The sequence below is a fragment of the Nerophis lumbriciformis genome, unplaced genomic scaffold, assembly GCF_033978685.3.
Source record: "Nerophis lumbriciformis unplaced genomic scaffold, RoL_Nlum_v2.1 HiC_scaffold_62, whole genome shotgun sequence".
Taxonomy (NCBI): Eukaryota; Metazoa; Chordata; class Actinopteri; order Syngnathiformes; family Syngnathidae; genus Nerophis; species Nerophis lumbriciformis.
In genome coordinates, this window is record NW_027316604.1 from 197,501 (window position 1) to 205,000 (window position 7,500).

Sequence of the window (7,500 nt, forward strand, 5' to 3'; positions counted from 1 at the left end):
AGGTGAAAAATTAAGCCTCTCTCGTTAAGGTACTTAGAAAAAATCCCAAAAAAAAAATGAACTCCCATTGAAATGAATGGGGAAAATTTTTTTTCTCGTTTTTTTTCTAAGTACAACAACGAGAGAAGGTAAAAAATGGTTTTTTTTAGCCTCTCTCGTTAAGGTACTTAGAAAAAAACCCAGATTTTTTATTTTCTCGTTTTTTTTCTAAGTACAACAACGAGAGAAGGTAAAAACAGGTGCTTTTTAGCCTCTCTCGTTAAGGTACTTGGAAAAAATCCGAGACATGTTTGGTCTTCCCCACTGACAGTGCGCCTTTGCTGGGTAAGTTGTGGACGTGCCAGGCACCCCCGGGACACCGGTGGAACGCGGCCGGACTCGTGGTACTCCAACCCGGGCATAATTTTGGATATTTCCCGGTCCTTTTTTCCCCCACTTTCCCAACTTTTCTTCTGAATCACAGTGCGCCTTTGCTGGGTAAGTTGTGGACATGGCAGGCACCCCCGGGACACCGGTGGAACGCGGCCGGACTCGTGGTACTCCAACCCGGGCATAATATTGGATCAAATTCGGGACTTTTGCCCACTTTCCCAACTTTTCTTCCCAATCACAGTGCGCCTTTGCTGGGTAAGTTGTGGACATGCCAGGCACCCCCGGGACACCGGTGGAACGCGGCCGGACTCGTGGTACTCCAACCCGGGCATAATTTTGGATCAAATTCGGGACTTTTGCCCACTTTCCCAACTTTTCTTCCCAATCACAGTGCGCCTTTGCTGGGTAAGTTGTGGACATGCCAGGCACCCCCGGGACACCGGTGGAACGCGGCCGGACTCGTGGTACTCCAACCCGGGCATAATTTTGGATCAAATTCGGGACTTTTGCCCACTTTCCCAACTTTTCTTCCCAATCACAGTGCGCCTTTGCTGGGTAAGTTGTGGACATGCCAGGCACCCCCGGGACACCGGTGGAACGCGGCCGGACTCGTGGTACTCCAACCCGGGCATAATTTTGGATCAAATTCGGGACTTTTGCCCACTTTCCCAACTTTTCTTCCCAATCACAGTGCGCCTTTGCTGGGTGCGTCGTGGACATTGTAGGCACCCCGGAACCCTGGTGGAACGCGGCGGGACTTGTGGGACTCGAACCTGGGTGTGATTTTGGACCAAATTCGGGACTTTTGCCCACTTTCCCAACTTTTCTTCCCAATCACAGTGCGCCTTTGCTGGGTGCGTTGTGGACATTGTAGGCACCCCGAGACACTGGTGGAACGCGGCGGGACTTGTGGGACTCGAACCTGGGTGTGATTTTGGACCAAATTCGGGACTTTTGCCCACTTTCCCAACTTTTCTTCCCAATCACAGTGCGCCTTTGCTGGGTGCGTTGTGGACATTGTAGGCACCCCGAGACACTGGTGGAACGCGGCGGGACTTGTGGGACTCGAACCTGGGTGTGATTTTGGACCAAATTCGGGACTTTTGCCCACTTTCCCAACTTTTCTTCCCAATCACAGTGCGCCTTTGCTGGGTGCGTTGTGGACATTGTAGGCACCCCGAGACACTGGTGGAACGCGGCGGGACTTGTGGGACTCGAACCTGGGTGTGATTTTGGACCAAATTCGGGACTTTTGCCCACTTTCCCAACTTTTCTTCCCAATCACAGTGCACCTTTGCTGGGTAAGTTGTGGACATTGTAGGCACCCCGAGACACTGGTGGAACGCGGCGGGACTTGTGGGACTCGAACCTGGGTGTGATTTTGGACCAAATTCGGGACTTTTGCCCACTTTCCCAACTTTTCTTCCCAATCACAGTGCGCCTTTGCTGGGTGCGTTGTGGACATTGTAGGCACCCCGGCACTCTGATGGAACGCGGCGGGACTTGCGGGACTCGAACCTGGGTGTGATTTTGGACCAAATTCGGGACTTTTGCCCACTTTCCCAACTTTTCTTCCCAATCACAGTGCGCCTTTGCTGGGTGCGTTGTGGACATGCCAGGCACCCCCGGAACCCTGGTGGAACGCGGCGGGACTTGTGGGACTCGAACCTGGGTGTGATTTTGGACCAAATTCGGGACTTTTGCCCACTTTCCCAACTTTTCTTCCCAATCACAGTGCGCCTTTGCTGGGTGCGTTGTGGACATTGTAGGCGCCCCGGAACCCTGGTGGAACGCGGCGGGACTTGTGGGACTCGAACCTGGGTGTGATTTTGGACCAAATTCGGGACTTTTGCCCACTTTCCCAACTTTTCTTCCCAATCACAGTGCGCCTTTGCTGGGTGCGTTGTGGACATTGTAGGCACCCCGGAACCCTGGTGGAACGCGGCGGGACTTGCGGGACTCGAACCTGGGTGTGATTTTGGACCAAATTCGGGACTTTTGCCCACTTTCCCAACTTTTCTTCCCACTCACAGTGCGCCTTTGCTGGGTGCGTTGTGGACATTGTAGGCACCCCGGAACCCTGGTGGAACGCGGCGGGACTTGTGGGACTCGAACCTGGGTGTGATTTTGGACCAAATTCGGGACTTTTGCCCACTTTCCCAACTTTTCTTCCCAATCACAGTGCGCCTTTGCTGGGTGCGTTGTGGACATTGTAGGCACCCCGGAACCCTGGTGGAACGCGGCGGGACTTGTGGGACTCGAACCTGGGTGTGATTTTGGACCAAATTCGGGACTTTTGCCCACTTTCCCAACTTTTCTTCCCACTCACAGTGCGCCTTTGCTGGGTGCGTTGTGGACATTGTAGGCACCCCGTGACACTGGTGGAACGCGGCGGGACTTGTGGGACTCAAACCTGGGTGTGATTTTGGATCAAATTCGGGACTTTTGCCCACTTTCCCAACTTTTCTTCCCAATCACAGTGCACCTTTGCTGGGTGCGTCGTGGACATTGTAGGCACCCCGGAACCCTGGTGGAACGCGGCGGGACTAAGTTCCAAGAGGGCGTTTTTGCCCCCCTCCAAACTCCCTCTCTTTGTTTATAGTGCATATTTTCTGCTGGATCTACTCTCTATTTACTCCAAGGAAAAAAACTAGCCGGTCGCGGCAAATTTTTACAATCGGTCGCCAAACTACGGCACGAGGGCCGAACGCGGTACGCCGGCGTCCAAGATACGGCCCGGGGATTTTTTTGATTTTTTGGGCTTTTTTTGATTTTTTTGGACATGTTGGGCATCCCAGGACTCGGGTGCGACTGCAGGACGTGTGGGGCTCTAACCTGGGTGTGGTTTTTGGTCATTTTCCGGACTTTTGCCCACTTTTCCAACTTTTCTTCCCAATCACAGTGCGCCTTTGCTGGGTGCGTCGTGGACATGTCAGGCACCCCGGAACCCTGGTGGAACGCGGCGGGACTTGTGGGACTCGAACCTGGGTGTGATTTTGGATCAAATTCGGGACTTTTGCCCACTTTCCCAACTTTCTTCCCAATCACAGTGCGCCTTTGCTGGGTGCGTCGTGGACATTGTAGGCACCCCGAGACACTGGTGGAACGCGGCGGGACTTGTGGGACTCGAACCTGGGTGTGATTTTGGACCAAATTCGGGACTTTTGCCCACTTTCCCAACTTTTCTTCCCAATCACAGTGCGCCTTTGCTGGGTGCGTTGTGGACATTGTAGGCACCCCTAGACACTGGTGGAACGCGGCGGGACTTGTGGGACTCGAACCTGGGTGTGATTTTGGACCAAATTCGGGACTTTTGCCCACTTTCCCAACTTTTCTTCCCAATCACAGTGCACCTTTGCTGGGTAAGTTGTGGACATTGTAGGCACCCCGGAACACTGGTGGAACGCGGCGGGACTTGTGGGACTCGAACCTGGGTATAATTTTGGATCAAATTCGGGACTTTTGCCCACTTTTCCAACTTTTCTTCCCCACTCACAGTGCGCCTTTGCTGGGTGCGTTTTGGGCATGTGGGGGGCACCTCGGACTCGGGTGGGACGCGGCGGGACTTGTGGCACTCATACCTGGGTGTGATTTTTGATCATTTTGTGGACTTTTCCCCAGACACTCTCCACTTGTCTACCCCACTTCCCCTGTGACTTTGCTGGGGGGCGTTTCCCCGCTGTCCTTTGTAGTGTAAGGGTTACTTTTCTTTTTTTTCTGTCTGAAAATAGGGCCCCAAAAGGCCTCACACTCCCCGGGAAGACCTGATGGACGCCTCGGCGTCACTGAAACAGGCCAATCTGTCTGAAAATATGGCCCACGAAAGGCCTCACATTCCCCGGGAAGACCTGACGGACGCCCCGGCGTCACCGAAATACGGCAAACTGTCTGAAAATAGGGGCTCCAAGTGTTCCCCACTCTTTCTGGCCCACAAAAGGCCTCTCATTCCCCGGGAACACCTGTAGGACTCCCCGGCGTCAAGGAAATACGCCAAACCGTCTGAAAATAGGGGCCCAAAAGAACTGGAAATAATGTGTTTAATTTGGGGGGTGATGTCTATAATTATGGGGGTGCATTGGAGGCGGGAGTCCACTGGAGGGCTCCACACCGTCTGAATATAGGGCCCCAAAAGGCCTGGAATTAATGTATTTAATTTGGGGGGTGCATTTGCAGCGGGAGTCCACCGGAGGGCTCCATTTCCCCCACTCTTTTGTTGACATATGGCCACAAAAGGCCTCTCATTCCCCGGGAAGACCTGATGGACGCCCCGGCGTCACCGAAATAAGCCAAACTGTCTGAAAATAGGGGCTCCAAGGGTTCCCCACTCTTTCTGGCCCACAAAAGGCCTCTCATTCCCCGGGAACACCTGTAGGACTCCCCGGCGTCAAGGAAATACGCCAAACCGGCTGAAAATAGGGGCCCAAAAGAACTGGAAATGATGCCTTTAATTTGGGGGGTGATGTCTTTAATTTGGGGGGTGCATTGGAGGCGGGAGTCCACTGGAGGGCTACACACCGTCTGAATATAGGGCCCCAAAAGGCCTGGAATTAATGTATTTAATTTGGGGGGTGCATTTGCAGCGGGAGTCCACCGGAGGGCTCCATTTCCCCACTCTTTTGTTGACATATGGCCACAAAAGGCCTCTCATTCCCCGGGAAGACCTGATGGACGCCCCGGCGTCACCGAAATAAGCCAAACTGTCTGAAAATAGGGGCTCCAAGGGTTCCCCACTCTTTCTGGCCCACAAAAGGCCTCTCATTCCCCGGGAACACCTGTAGGACTCCCCGGCGTCAAGGAAATACGCCAAACCGTCTGAAAATAGGGGCCCAAAAGAACTGGAAATAATGTGTTTAATTTGGGGGGTGATGTCTATAATTATGGGGGTGCATTGGAGGCGGGAGTCCACTGGAGGGCTCCACACCGTCTGAATATAGGGCCCCAAAAGGCCTGGAATTAATGTATTTAATTTGGGGGGTGCATTTGCAGCGGGAGTCCACCGGAGGGCTCCATTTCCCCACTCTTTTGTTGACCTATGTATGGCCCCAAAAGGCCTCTCATTCCCCGGGAAGACCTGATGGACGCCCCGGCGTCACCGAAATAAGCCAAACTGTCTGAAAATAGGGGCTCCAAGGGTTCCCCACTCTTTCTGGCCCACAAAAGGCCTCTCATTCCCCGGGAACACCTGTAGGACTCCCCGGCGTCAAGGAAATACGCCAAACCGTCTGAAAATAGGGGCCCAAAAGAACTGGAAATAATGTCTTTAATTTGGGGGGTGATGTCTATAATTATGGGGGTGCATTGGAGGCGGGAGTCCACTGGAGGGCTCCACACCGTCTGAATATAGGGCCCCAAAAGGCCTGGAATTAATGTATTTAATTTGGGGGGTGCATTTGCAGCGGGAGTCCACCGGAGGGCTCCATTTCCCCACTCTTTTGTTGACATATGGCCACAAAAGGCCTCTCATTCCCCGGGAAGACCTGATGGACGCCCCGGCGTCACCGAAATAAGCCAAACTGTCTGAAAATAGGGGCTCCAAGGGTTCCCCACTCTTTCTGGCCCACAAAAGGCCTCTCATTCCCCGGGAACACCTGTAGGACTCCCCGGCGTCAAGGAAATACGCCAAACCGTCTGAAAATAGGGGCCCAAAAGAACTGGAAATGATGCCTTTAATTTGGGGGGTGATGTCTATAATTATGGGGGTGCATTGGAGGCGGGAGTCCACTGGAGGGCTCCACACCGTCTGAATATAGGGCCCCAAAAGAACTGGAAATAATGTGTTTAATTCAGGGTGCATTTGCAGCGAGTGTCCACCAGAGGGCTCCAATTCCCCAGCTATAGTCCTGGTACTCTAAAATGATGGCACTTAGTCAAATTTCCGCCTTTTTTTGATGACTTCCAACTAGGAGAGGGACTAATTTTGAGTTCCGGACCCGGGTGGAGAACCATAGCAGGTCGGCCTTCTTAAAGGGAAATGCTCCTAGACACTTAGTCAAATTTACACCTTTTTTTTTGGACTTCCAGCGAGGAGAGGGACAATTTTGCGTTCCAGACCCGGGTGGAGAACCATAGCAGGTCGGCCTTCTTAAAGGGAAATGCTCCTAGGCACTTAGTCAAATTTACGCCTTTTTTTTGGACTTCCAGCGAGGAGAGGGACTAATTTTGCTTTCCGTACCCGGGTGGAGAACCATCGCAGGTCAGCCTTCTTAAAGGGACATCCTCCTAGGCACTTAGTCAAATTTCCGCCTTTTTTTTGGACTTCCAGCGAGGAGAGGGACTAATTTTGCTTTCCGCACCCGGGTGGAGAACCATAGCAGGTCAGCCTTCTTAAAGGGAAATGCTCCTAGACACTTAGTCAAATTTACACCTTTTTTTTTGGACTTCCAGCGAGGAGAGGGACTAATTTGGCGTTCCAGACCCAGGTGGAGAACCATAGCACGTCGGCCTTCTTTAAGGGACATCCTCCTAGGCACTTAGTCAAATTTACGCCTTTTTTTTGGACTTCCAGCGAGGAGAGGGACAATTTTGCTTTCCTGACCCAGGTGGAGAACCATAGCACGTCGGCCTTCTTAAAGGGAAATGCTCCTAGGCACTTAGTCAAATTCACGCCTTTTTTTTGGACTTCCAGCGAGGAGAGGGACAATTTTGCTTTCCTGACCCAGGTGGAGAACCATAGCACGTCGGCCTTCTTAAAGGGACATCCTCCTAGGCACTTAGTCAAATTCACGCCTTTTTTTTGGACTTCCAGCGAGGAGAGGGACTAATTTGGCGTTCCGTACCCAGGTGGAGAACCATAGCAGGTCGGCCTTCTTAAAGGGAAATGCTCCTAGGCACTTAGTCAAATTTACGCCTTTTTTTTGGACTTCCAGCGAGGAGAGGGACAATTTTGCTTTCCTGACCCAGGTGGAGAACCATAGCACGTCGGCCTTCTTAAAGGGAAATGCTCCTAGGCACTTAGTCAAATTCACGCCTTTTTTTTGGACTTCCAGCGAGGAGAGGGACAATTTTGCTTTCCTGACCCAGGTGGAGAACCATAGCACGTCGGCCTTCTTAAAGGGACATCCTCCTAGGCACTTAGTCAAATTCACGCCTTTTTTTTGGACTTCCAGCGAGGAGAGGGACTAATTTGGC